The 13638-nt window shown below is 38.6% G+C and overlaps 1 long non-coding RNA gene across 1 annotated transcript; it reads left to right on the top strand.

Annotated features, from left to right (window-relative positions):
• The first annotated feature begins 12405 nt into the window (after nt 1-12405).
• LOC129896923 (uncharacterized) lies at nt 12406-13638 on the top strand. The gene is made up of 3 exons (XR_008768081.1): nt 12406-12448; nt 13407-13469; nt 13595-13638. It is a non-coding gene; the product is annotated as an uncharacterized LOC129896923 (long non-coding RNA).

Here is a 13638-nt window from a genome sequence, read left to right as displayed (position 1 = left end):
TGAGTAACTATATGCAATTTAAATCATTATCAGAGACTTAACAGAATAAGAAAGTTAAGCTTCTATTTGAGGACCCGAGTAACGGTGTAGTCATCTCGAGTGTATGGTATCATATCCTCGTACACGGTATAACCTTATCATGCATGTCATCGTATTACACCCGATTCACTACAGCGCTCGGGGTCATAATGTTTCACTCTAATCTCATATGCATGCCTACATAAAGTATCCGGCCCTTTAGTGAGGGATTTGGTGAATGGAGTAGTGTACGTCTATAGCGTACCATCATAATATACACATGTACCCGGCCCTCTAAGGAGGGACTCGGTGTTCCTTCCTTATTTCGCCACATATACTATCACATTACAGCTGGCCTGGAACTCGGTGAATAATCGTATCGTCATAAGATATAACATATATCACACCTCACGTACGGCATCGTCTCCTCGTGCATGGAACTATACTAATCCGGCCCGAGACGCGGTGAAAGAAGTAGTAAAACTGTGCACGATAACGTTCCCGGCCTATCGTGGGACTCGAGGAAGGATGGATTACAGTATGCACGAGTAGAGTAGTGAGAAACCATATGCAACTAAGTCATTATTTGAGACTCTATGAAATAGTCAAGTGAACCGTCACCTGAAGATTAGGGGAGTAATTATTCGAGGTACCCCTTTAGATGTCATTAGGACTTACATCAGTTGGGGCTTCAGGGATCACAAACATGCATCAAGATAATGCCACACAATTTATGCAATCAGAAATATAGTCTATGCAATTAGAAACACAATTTATCTAGTTAAAGACCCAACTTATGCAATCAGACGCATTTATCATTTCAGAGCCTTTAAAAAGAAGAGTTGGTACCTCCACTTACTATTCATTATATAGCAGACTCGAGAATAGTAATTTGATTACTTTCAGACTATGAATGTTCAGAAGTGACTACAAGTCATGAGTTACACTCAGAGTTCATAAATGGAATTACCTCTACACCCATATTATATATCGTTTTACTTAAAATTAAGTCATTCTAAAGGAAAGAAGAGATAGGCTTTACATGTATTGGTTTTCATCACATCGAAGACTTAAAGGCAACGACTCAGCTATTGCAGGAGTTCTAATATCAAGAAGTAAACGAGAGTCTCGACTCATACTCAGGGCTTTACGAATGGATTAAATCCCAAATATCATATACATAGCATTTATAGCTTATATCTAAGACATGCCAAAAGAAAAGAAGAATAGCTCTACATACTTTATTCCAAAAACACGCCAAAAGAAAGCTTCATATACCTTGTCTGAGTTATTCCTTATCCTGTTCGCCTCGTCGTCCTTTGAACCTATCCAACAGGAGAGTAATAGGCATATCAACTCTTTTAAACTTTCCAGCATCTTAGGTTACACCTTAGTAGTATTAATGGAATCTATTTCCTTAGTCGTTTCCTCGACTAGTTCTTTAGTTTGTTAAGGCATTAGCGAAAATTGGGCAGCACCTCCCTTATAATGTGCCCTATCCGAATTTCTAATTAGGTCCCTAAGACCTACAGCCAACCAACAACAATAACCTGCAGCAATTCACACCAACAATATATATAACATAAACTCCAAATGACTTATTCAAAAATACGATATCACAATAGGGCGCCTAGCCTTTATTTTGTAACGCCTTTAATTATACGCAACGAGGGGTCACGTGGCTTGGACCAGCAGCACCCTAACCTACATTAGAACGCATTTAGGCCCTGCAACAACACATTACACCCCTGCAGCAACAACTCACAAGAACGACACTTTATTTTGATGACAATTAACTTCTAGCGACTCCAATTTAGTTTATTCCGAACGCTGAACTTTTCAAACCTTTTCCCCAACTTACAGCAGCTCCTAAGGTGTGTAATACACCCTAATTTAACCTCATAAACTTCAAATTAAAGGAGAAGAACTTACCTTTCCCGAAATTGGCTAGAACTAGCTAAAACTTGCTTCGAAAATCTTTTGCTGTGCTGAAACAGAGCGGACTGTTTTGACACTTCTTCGCTGCCCCAAATTATGATTTTAAGATATTAAACATCATTATACATCTGAGGGACACTTCAAATAATTGATTCACGGAACGAAAGTTGGAGACTCACCTCCTAAGGCCAAACCCGCAGCTCCCTCCTCTTGTTCCTAGAATTGTTCCTTTCAATTTTCTCTTGTTTGTTCCAAGCGTAAAGCTGAATTTATGATTCCGTAGACATCATAAACCACATATATACACATCCACGTACTTAGGGAACACCGTGGATAATTAATTCACGGAAGAAAAGTGAAGAACTTACCTTAATTTCCTCCAATTTGTGGCTGCTCTTGTGAGCTCTCTTTCTCTCACGTTTCTCTCTATCACTTGGCTGATTTTTGGACTCAAAATGACTTAAGAGTCATTAACATACATATATAGGGTCCCTTAGGAAGTGACACGTGTCAAGCCCTTATTGGGCCACAGATCCACCCTTTCAAGGAGGGGCTGCCACGTGGCAGTGGGGCCCACCTCCCTCAAGCAGGTGGGTCACCTACTTGACCCCAAGTGGGTGGGTCACCTACTTGCTTAGGTGCTTCCACGTTTCACCCTCCCATTGGCTGCCCCTCGTATTTTTTTTTCTTCCTCGTGGATTCGTAATCTCGTCTTATTTTAAGAACCGATGTAATCCATACTATGTAAGCTTGGTATATCCTTAAATAACTTAAGTGTATAAGACTCTTAACTTAGTGGTTTACGTTGGTAAATCGAGTCCTATGACTCATTTCTTAGCCTCCAACTCTTTTCGGATTCGTATGACTCTATTTCCAACCTTCCTTCTCACGAGGTATCACAATCTTCTTTCCTTGAAGTTATTTGATGTGTGTGGATGGTAAGGGTCTCATGGATACTTTCAAGACGATTAAGGACACGTGTCAAGGTTCAAAAGTGCAGGGTATAACAATATATGTAGAAGTATACGAGGATGAGGTGCCATATATGATGAAGTAAAGCATACGATGATGCCGTATGTGATGATGCTCGTCACCGCGTCTCGAGCCGGATATATATATGATGTTATAATGGAAAATATGGATTGAGCCATATGTTCTTCGGCATTGTTTTAAATTATGGATTGGGCCGAACGTTCCTCGATATATTTTACTATATGATGATGGTACGCTATAGATATACACTACTCTTTCATCTAGTCCCTCACTAAAGGGCCGGATACTTTATGTAGGCATGCATATGAAAATATAGGGATACATTTCTGATCCCGAGCCCTAGAGTGGACCGGATATACTGTGATGACATACGAGATTATGTCGTATATGATGATATGATGTCGTATACGACGACAAGATAAAATGATATACATGATGATATGATGACACATTATTATGATGAAATGATTATGATACCAAGTTCACTAGAGGGCCAGGTACAGGGTATGATAAGGTATATGACTGCATGTCCTAAGTTGCAGATACAGTAATCTGTTAACTGTTATACATGTTTTCTGTATCCCCATTTCAATTGTTGTTTCAGTTATGATATGTTATGCTTTATATACTCAGTACATATGTTGTACTGACCCCTCATTCTCTAGGGGGTTGCGTTTCATGCCCGCAGGTACAGATGTTTATGTTGGAGATCCGCTAGCTTAGGGTTTCCACTCAGCTATGTTGGACGTGCTCTGCTGTTCCGGAGCCTTATTATTGATGCTGGTCATTGATGTATATATTTATTTATTCAGGGGTACGGCGGGGGCCCTATCCCGCCATATGATACAGTTATTACTCTTAGAGGTCTGTAGACATGTGTATGTGGGTTATTTGTAAGTTTGTTTCAGTTGTGCTCATACGACGTATTGCAAATATTTTCATGGTATGGAAGTCTCGTCAGCTCGCATGCCCTTTCCTGTTATGATACAGGTGAATGAGGCTACAAGTTCCTAAAAAAAGTTTTTGACCCATTGGGGTTTGTATATAGTATCACATCACACATGGTTCAACTTAAGGGTAGCTGATAGATACGCATAAGGGGGTCCAAGTCGGACCCTAGTCGCGGCCTACAGGGTTAGGTCGTGACAAGAAGAAGCTGCAGATTAGGGGGTGGCTCCACCGCAAACTCTTGAGGCCCTAGTACCTAAGCCTCCTTCCCCAGCTAGGGGTAGAGGATAGGGCCATGAGAGACGTAGTTTTCTTACTGACTAGATTAGTGGTAGGGCAGGCTCGTAGGCATGGGCTAGGAGTTAATTATGTATATAGATATGATAGTCTAAGGGTTCATGACTTCTTGCTTAGTAACCCACCAAGAGTTCTATGGGTCGAGGCCTACGTATGACCCGTGGGAGTTTATTCGACAGGTGTAGTGTACACTTATGATAATTACGGCTTCTGATGCTGAGACTGTTGAGTTGGCTTCATATCGGCTGCGTGACATAGCCGTTAATTGGTATGAATCCTAGGAGTTGTCTAGGGGTGAGAGAGCTCCTCCAGTGGTATGAGATTGTTACACCCCACACTTTTAAAACTCAGAATGTCTCATAAGTTTCTTGGACATTACCATGTGAGCCGGATACGCTACGACACTATCAAATGACTTTAAGGAAGGGAGAATGTGATACCCCATAGTAGAGAAGGTTGGAGATGGAGTCATAAGAATCAGGAAGGAATTGAAGGCCAAGTAATGAATCGTAGGATCCGATTTACTAAGTAAGTTATTAATGTAAAAGTCTTATACACTTGAGCTATTGGAGGACATATCAAGCCTGCGTAGCATGGATTACATAGGCTCGTAAAATAAAGTGAGATGACGAACCTACGAGAGGGAGCAAAAACTAGTTTTCAAACTTACGAAAGTGAAGCAAGCAGGTGACAAGCAAACACCTCAAGCAAGCAGGTGACAAGCAAGCAGGTGACTCACCTGCCTGCTTAGGGGTGGACCCCGCTGCCACGTCGCGGCGTGTGATAGGCCGTATGAACCTAGGTGGCGTCCTAGGGGGCTGCCACGTGTCACCCCTAAGAGGCTTCTATGTGGAACCTTCTAAAGATATATATATATGTTATGTGATGTATAACTTCATTTCTTATTCCAAAACTCCAGCAGCAAACAAAGGAAACCAAAAACCCTAAACTAGAGAGAAAAAGAGGGCGGCCAAGGGGAAAAAATAGGTAAGTCCCGATTTTGCCCCGTAATTAATTATCTAGCATATACCATGATGATATGGAGGTATTAGTAGTATAAAATCATGGCTTGGTGCAGCAAAAATTGGACATCAAGTAGCCACAACATTCAAGTCGCGCTAGAAAAGTTCCGAGGCACAATTTTGGCTAGTTTTGGCCAATTTCGGGTAAGGTAAGGCTTCTCCTTTAAATTTGGACTTTATGGTGTTGTTATAGAGTATATTATACACCTTGTAGGCTGCTGTAAGTGTAAGAAAGTCGTGGAAATATTCGACGCTCAAAATAAACTAAATTGGAGTCGCTATAGTTGAATTGTCGTCGAAATAAAGTATTGTTCTTGTGAGGTGCTGCTGCAGGGGTGTGGCTTGTTGTTGCAGGGTCTAAATATGTTCTAAATGAGGTGGGGGAGCTGCTGGTTGCAGCCACACGACCCCCCCTCGCTTCGTACGGTTAAAGATTTTTCAAAATGGAAACTAAAAACCCTATTTTGATATCGTATTTTTGAGCGAGTCGTTTGGAGTTTATGTTGTATATTGTTGGTGTGAATTGCATAAACATATGTTGTAGGTTTTTGTTGTTGGTTGGCTGTAGTGTTTAGGGATCTAATTGGAAATTTGGATAGGGCACATTATAGGGGAGGTGCTGCTCAATTTTCGTTAACGCCTTAATTAATTAAAGAATTAGTCGAGGAAACTTACAAGGAAATAGATTTCATAAATACTAAGGTGCAACCTAAGATGCTGGAAAGTCAAGAGTGGTTGATATTCGTATTATTTTCAGGATGAATAGGTTCAAAGGACGATGAGGCGAACGTGACAAAGAGTGACTCGTATGAGGTATGTGAAGCTTTCTTTTGGTGTGTTTTGGAATAAGTACGTAGAGCTATCTTTCTTTTCTTTTGGCATGTCTTAGATGTAAGTTATGAATGATATGTATGTGATATTTGGAATTCAATCCATTCATAAAGCCCTGAATATAAGTCGAAACTCTCATTTACTTTTGATGTTAGAACTCCTGCAATAGCTGAGTCATTGCCTTTAAGTCTTCTATGTGATGAAAACTAGTACATGTAAAGCCTACCTCTTCTTTCCTTTGAAATGGCTTAATTTTAAGTGAAATGATATATGATATAGGTTTAGAAGAAATTTTAACTATGAGCTCTGAGAGTATAATTCGTGACTTGTAGTCACTTCTGACCATTAAAAGTCTGAAAGTAGTCAAACTATTATTCTCGAGCCTGCTATATAGTGAATAGTAAGTGGAGATACAAGCTCCTTTTCTTGAAGGCTCTAAAACGATCAATGTCTCTGATTGCATAACTGTGTCTCTGATTGCATAAACCATGTTTATGATTGCATAAGCTATGTGGCATTGTCTTGATGCATGTTTGTGATTCTGAGGCCCCAATTGATGTAATCCCTAATGACATCTAAAGGGCACTTCGGATAAGTACCTTCCTGGTCTTCAGGTGATGGTTCACTTGAGTGTTTCATTGAGTCTCAGAGGGTGAACTTAGTTGCATATAGTTTCTCATTACTCTACTCGTGCACACTGTAACCCTTGTTTCTTCGCATCCCACTATGGGCCGGATATTATATTGGGTGCAGCTTTACTACTTCTTTCACCGTGTCTTGGGCCGGATGTGTACAGTTCCACGCATGAGGAGATGATTCCGTACGTGAGGTGTGATATATGTTATATGTTATGATGATACGATTATTCACTGAGTCCCGGGCCAACTATAATATGATAGTATATGTGGCGAAATAAGAAAGGAACACCGAGTCCCTCCTTAGAGGGCCGGGTACGGTATGTATATTATGATGGTACTCTATAGACGTACACCACTCCATTCACCGAGTCCCTCACTAAAGGGGACGGATTCTCTATGAAGGCATGCATATGAGATTAGAGTGATACATGTTTGACCCTGAGCCCATAGTGAACCGGATGTAATACGATGACATACATGATAAGATTATACCGTGTACGAGGATATAATACCGTATACGATGATATGATGAAATGAAATGCATGATGGTACGATGACATGTGAATATGAGGAAATGATTATGACACCGAGTTCACTAGCGGGCTGGGCATAGCATATGATGATGTGTATGATTACGTGTCCTAAGGTGCAGGTACAATTATTTGTTAATTGTTATACTTGTCCCCGGCATCCCTACTTCAGTTATGGTCTCAGTTATGTGTTTTTTTTTATTAAAATTTTGAAATTTTTATTGCATGAACCAAACGACCCCTTACAGATATTTGTCTTTCTTTACTTGCCTAGTACGTGGCATATTCCTATCCTCATTTTTGAGATAACTCTCAGAAATGTCAAAAAAGGGGAACTCTTTAGCTGTAGCTCCTCTTCCTAAAACTCGTCTCTTGGTCTTCCTCCTTCTTTGTTTCCATTGTTTGTGAACATGATGAAGAGGCCAAATTGCTGCTGGTTTCCTTCTGATTTGCTTTCGATCTAGCTGATTTTTGAGTTTTTTAGCCCTGCATGTGTGTTTGTTGCCTTGTTTTTCATGTAGAAAATGGTCCTTCTCCTTGTCGTGTTTCTGTTTTTGTTCTTTCAGTTGATCCTCTTTTATTGAGGTGTGAAGATGATGATAGGACCAAATCTGCTTAGTTGGTTTCTTTCTGATTCTCTTCTGGTGTAGATATTTTGATGTGTCCCCTTCCCCTCTGTTGAATCTGTTGCATCTAAGAGCTTTGTTCTCCGTCATTGTGGATACTAGAGTGCTTGAAGAAATTGATTTGTTGTTGTTTAGGGAAATTGTTGCCTTGTGTTGATTAGTCCTTTTGTGTTTTCCTGTACTCCTGTAACCTAGAAAAACAAATTGAACTAACAAAATATTATATAAGAAATCAAAAACTTTTTCCTCCTCTTTGTATTTGATTTTCATTTTCATTGTGAGTCCCTTTTTCCTTTTTTCTCCAGCTCTTTCAGTATTTCTTAATTCTTAGATAAGGGATTTGACTTTTATCACTGTTTAGGATTCTTCTCATGTGCACCGTCAAATCCTTAAACAAGTAACATTGCATTGGTCCTTCGTCTAAAGCATAGTTGGCTAAAGCATCTGCCAATTTATTTGCTTCTCGTAGGGTATGTTTGAAAATGACATCCAAATCCCTCTTGTATTCCTCCACTTGTTCTATCCAGTCTGCTATAATCCATGGAGGTTTCCAATCTCCAGTTATAATTTTTTGTATAGTTTGTGAGTCTGTCTGGAAAATAATGTTGTTCAGTCCTTGCTGCTTACAATACTTCAGGGCTTCCAGTAGAGCCACAATTTCTGCTTCTATATTGGTGGCATACCCAATTTCCCCTGCTTGAGCATATATTAGATTTCCTTGTGCATTTTTCACACAAAAACCATAGGCACTCCTCCCTGGGTTACCTCTAGAGGCTCCATCAGTGTTGCAAGCACACCAACCGTGTGGAGGGAAATTCCATCTGACTTGCTTTACCTTCATTCTTGCTTTGCCTTCCTCCAGTATATGCACCAGATTTTCCCACCCAATAGGGATAGTTCTAATTGAGGGGTTTCTGTAAAGAACTAGTCTTTGGATGGAGATTAGGACTAGATGAATAACTGAGCTATTAACCTTCCTATGCCCATGTTTGATACCATTTCGTCTCTTCCATAATTCCCATATTATGATTGATGGCACTGCAGCATATATATGCTTCAATCTGTTAGTTACTTGTGCATTCCACCATTTCACAATTAATTGTTGTAACTGTACTCCTTCTATGTTTATTCCTGTTGCCTTACAAAAATAAGACCAAGTCCTTTTAGCAGTATCTGATGTTAGGAATAAATGGGGCATAGTCTCCTCTCTAGGATTTATACAACACCAACACTTAGACACCATAGTAAAGTTCATCTTTTTAGGACATCATCAGTAGGAATCTTGAATTTCCAGCATCTCCACATAAAAAAGGAGATTTTAAAAGGCAACCCCTTAATCCACATGAAACTATATTTGCTCATTTGTGGTCCCCTTAACCTAATAAACTCCCAGGTTGATTTAATAGTAAAACCTCCACTTGTGTCTAGTATCCATCAAGGTCTATCACAATCTCTTTCTTCCCTGGGTGTGGTTATATTATCGATGATATGATCAACAATGTCTTCAGTGAGTACTTCCATCAGTTTTCTTCTATTCCATCTCCCTTGTTCTGTCATTTCTTTGACATTTTGAATTCTTGTATCATAGGTATTCCTTGGATTTACATAGTACAGGGCTCCCAATCCAGTCTAGTTATCAAACCAGAAAAGTAAATCCCCTTTCCTAGTTTGCCACCAAATTTGGTGTTCTATTAGGTCCCTGGATTCTAGCATTTTTTTCCATGTCTGTGACCCCTGTTTCCATTGTACCACTATAGCATGTTCCTTCCTACAATATTTATTAGTCATATAATCACTCCATAAGGTAGATTTTGTCCTGAAGTTCCACCAAAGTTTACAAAACAGTGCCAATGAGACATCATGAAGTGATCTAAAACCTAGGCCTCCTTCTATGGTTGGAATACACACCTTATTCCAAGCCACCCAATGTCTACTCTTGCTCCCAATAGTATTGCTCCAAAAAAACTGAGCAAACATCTTGTGTATTTGTCTAATGATTCTAATAGGGGGGTTAATAGCTGATAATATGTGTATTGGCATGCTTTGCAAAACATGTTTAATAAGAATTGCCCTTCCTCCAAAAGATAACATTTTTCCTTTCCATCCTTGAAGTCTATTCATAATTTTAAGGGTCAAAGTATTAAAGAATTCCTTTTTTCTTCTACAGTGGTAAATAGGGCAGCCCAAATACATAAAAGGGAATTCTCTTCTATTGATGCCAGTTACAATCTCAACTGTGATACTGATGTCACCTGATACTCTATTATGCATATAGACAGCACTCTTGTCCATGTTAATCTTTTGCCCAGAAGTCTGTTCATAGTTTCTCAAAATTCCCATTATTTTTTGTAGAGACACCACATCTGCTGAGGTAAAGATAATCATGTCATCTGCATATGCAAGATGATTTATTTTTGGACTCCATTTAGGCATTCCAAAACCCTTAAACTGAGAGTTTTGATGCAATGCATTTAAACTCCTTGATAGAACTTCTGCTGCTAAAATAAATAGGGTAGGGGAGAGAGGGTCCCCTTGCTTTACACCTCTGGTAGATTTAAAAAATCCTTGTTGTTGACCATTTATCAACACTGAGTACCAGTTATTGCTAACAATCCTATAGATTATGTCTATACTCCTTTCTGAAAAACCCATTTTTCTAAGTACTTTGGTTAAGAAAATCCAAGATACCCTGTCATAAGCTTTTGCCATATCCAACTTCATTATAGCATTTGCATCTTTAGTTCTTAGCCTTATGTCAGAGACAATTTCTTGAGTCAATAGAATATTCTCCACTATACTTCTGTTTTTAATAAAACCAGCTTGATTGAGGGATATATTATTAGTTAGTTTGGAAACCAATCTCTCATGGATCAATCTAGAGAAGATTTTATTCACAAAATTGCTCAAACTAATTGGTCTCATATCAGAGAAAGTGTTAACCATATCTTTCTTTGGTATTAAGATTAAGTTAGTATGGGTGATAAACCTGGGCAATTCTGCACCACAAAAGAAAGCTTTCATCATATTGGTGACATCTTCTTCAATGATTTCCCAGCAAGCTTGATAGAAAACACCAGTAAATCCATCAGGTCCGCCTGCACTTTCACTATTTAATTGGAAGATCACTGCCTTCACCTCTTCTTTGGTAGGTTCTGCTTCAAAACACAGGTTGTCTTCCTCAGTGATCATTTTGGGTAAGTGGTTAAGGATTTCATAGTCTTTTGGGTCTTCTTCCTTTGTGAACTAATCAGTGTAAAAATTAATGGCTTCTGTGATTATTCCCTCTTCCTCTTCTATCCAGTTCCCATCTTCTCCTTGAATTCGTCTAATCTGCATCCTTTTCCTTCTTCCTTATACATGAGCATGGAAGAATTTTGTGTTTCTGTCCCCATCATGAAACCACTGCATCCCAGCTTTCTGTTTCAAAATTCTTCCTCTAGGTGTAAAAATTTATTTAAGTCAGCCTGTACTTTATGCAAGTCCTGTCTGTTGGTAGGTGTTGGATAGTTCTGAAATTGGGTTTCCTTCATTTTGACAATCTCTTCAAGGGTTTCAATTTCATGAAATATATTCCCAAAGGTTGCTTTACTCCATTGCGACAAAGCTGCTTTCACCTTCTTCAGTTTATGATGATAGATTATGAAAGGGTTTGCCATAAACTCAGCTGTCCAATTTTGTCTAATTAGTTCCAAAAATCCTTCTTGTTTTACCCAAAAGTTTAAGAACTTGAAAGGTTTTTTGATGTTTCTATTGTCTCTTGTGTAAGAGATTATCATAGGAGCATGATCTGAACCATTTCTAATCAAATGTTTGATATCAACACTAGAATATTTTGTTTGTAGTAGTTGGTTACCCAAACATCTATCCAGTCTCTTGAAGATACAGTCATCCCCAGTTTGACCATTCCACCAAGTATATTTGTTGCCACTAAACCCCAAATCTGATACTCCACAATTCTGAATACATCCTCTAAAATCCATAATTTCATTAATGGTTACTGGTAGTCCTCCAAGTTTCTCCTCTTGTGATGTTATTGTATTAAAATCACCCCCAATCATCCATGGGATGCTGACTGAGGTAGCTAAATCTTCCATAGAGTCCCATAATTCCATTCTTTCATTTTGATTACATTTAGCATACACCAGGGTTACTAGTATCTCCTCTTGACTACCTCTAATCTTTAAATTAATGGTTAAATGTTGTTGATGATCCATTATTATGTGACAGTCAAAAATATCATCCACAAAAACCCATATTTTACCAGATATATTGGCCATTGCATACTCCATGCCAAGTCTTCTTCTATATTCTTCTATCTTGTCTGAGTCTTGAAAAGGTTCCATTAAACCTATGAATCCAAATTGGTGTTTTTGATTAAGCTTTATCAACCTTGTGAAGGCTTCCATGGTATTGACTGACCTAATATTCCATATGAGATTATTAATCATGGTTTATTGAGTTTATTAATCTGCCTTCTTGTATGTACTCCATTTCCAGGTGGTACACTTGTCTCTCTTGATATTTTTTTTCTCTCCTTCCCTCCTTTTTAAATATATTTTGGTGATATATCTCCTGCTCTCAAAGCTGCTTCAAGATTGTGTTCTAAGGTATGTTCATCTAAATCTCTGTTACTTCTTTCTATGTTTATTTTTGGTTTTGTTGATATTTCTTGTTTCTGCTGTTCCTTGTTAAAATCTTGGATTTCCTCTGTTCCTTCTATATTTCTTTGTCTGGTTTCCTCAGTTTCCATGTTGTTTGTAATATTGGTTATTTTCTGCTGATTTTCCTTCTGTCTATCCCCTTCCCACCAGTTGTTATTATTATTTTTTAAATGCAAATCTTTGTTTTGACTATTGTTTTCCTTTTCTTGCTGTATTTGATTTAGATCAGGGGTTTGAAATTTTACCATGTTTGTATGTGCATCAGAAGATTGTTCCCCTCTGCTTGTGGCTGTGGTCTTGCTACTGTTCACACTGGATTGATTGGTGCTCTTGTTGTTCTGTTCAAACTCCTCATCTTGAAGACTTGATGTTGCATTTTCTATTTGGAGGATTCTTTTTGGTGTCTGTGTTTGTGGTTCCTCAGAAAAGATATCCTCCACACTGTCATTTGGTCTTTGTTGATCAGTTGATGATTCTAAGTGTTTGTTGTGGTTTTCATGATCATTTTTGAAGTTGTCTCCCTGTGTTACTTCTGTATCATTAGTGATATTGTTTGTTTCCTTTGTTTGGTTTTTGTGGGTATAGAAACTCTTCTCAATCCATGTTCTAGTATCTTCTTGTGGTACTTGTTCATTATTCACAATATCTTGGTTTTGTGGGATCTCTTCTAGTGCTGCAAATGGATTGGTATTTGTCATGGTTGTCTCCTTAATTGGACTCATTTCCCCAATTATAATCCCTGATTTATCCTTTTTGTATTTGCTCCTTCTTTGCATCCATTCTTGTTTACCAATAAAGTACCCTCCCCTTCTTCCATGAATGCCTTTTTTATTTTGAGTTTCTGTATCAATTCCTTGTGCATTTTCTTTTCGAAAATCTTCTTTAAACTGTTTTGCCAATTCAGGATTAAGACTTCTACATTCCTTCTCCTCATGACCTTGGAGTCTACAGTGCTTGCAATATTTTGGTAGGTAATCATAATTTATCCTTACCCATTTTGATTTTAGTATTCCTGATTCGTCTTCTTCCGCAATGTTAATCCTTTTTGGTAATGTTGCTAACAAATCGACCTCAACTTTGATTTTTGCGCAGCTTGGTCTTGTCTTATTTGCTGTGGCCATATCTACCGTCAGTGG

Source organism: Solanum dulcamara, chromosome 7 (assembly GCF_947179165.1).
Source record: "Solanum dulcamara chromosome 7, daSolDulc1.2, whole genome shotgun sequence".
Classification (NCBI taxonomy): Eukaryota; Viridiplantae; Streptophyta; class Magnoliopsida; order Solanales; family Solanaceae; genus Solanum; species Solanum dulcamara.
The sequence above is the reverse complement of the archived record's forward strand: the minus strand, read 5'-3'. Positions and strand labels throughout refer to the sequence as shown.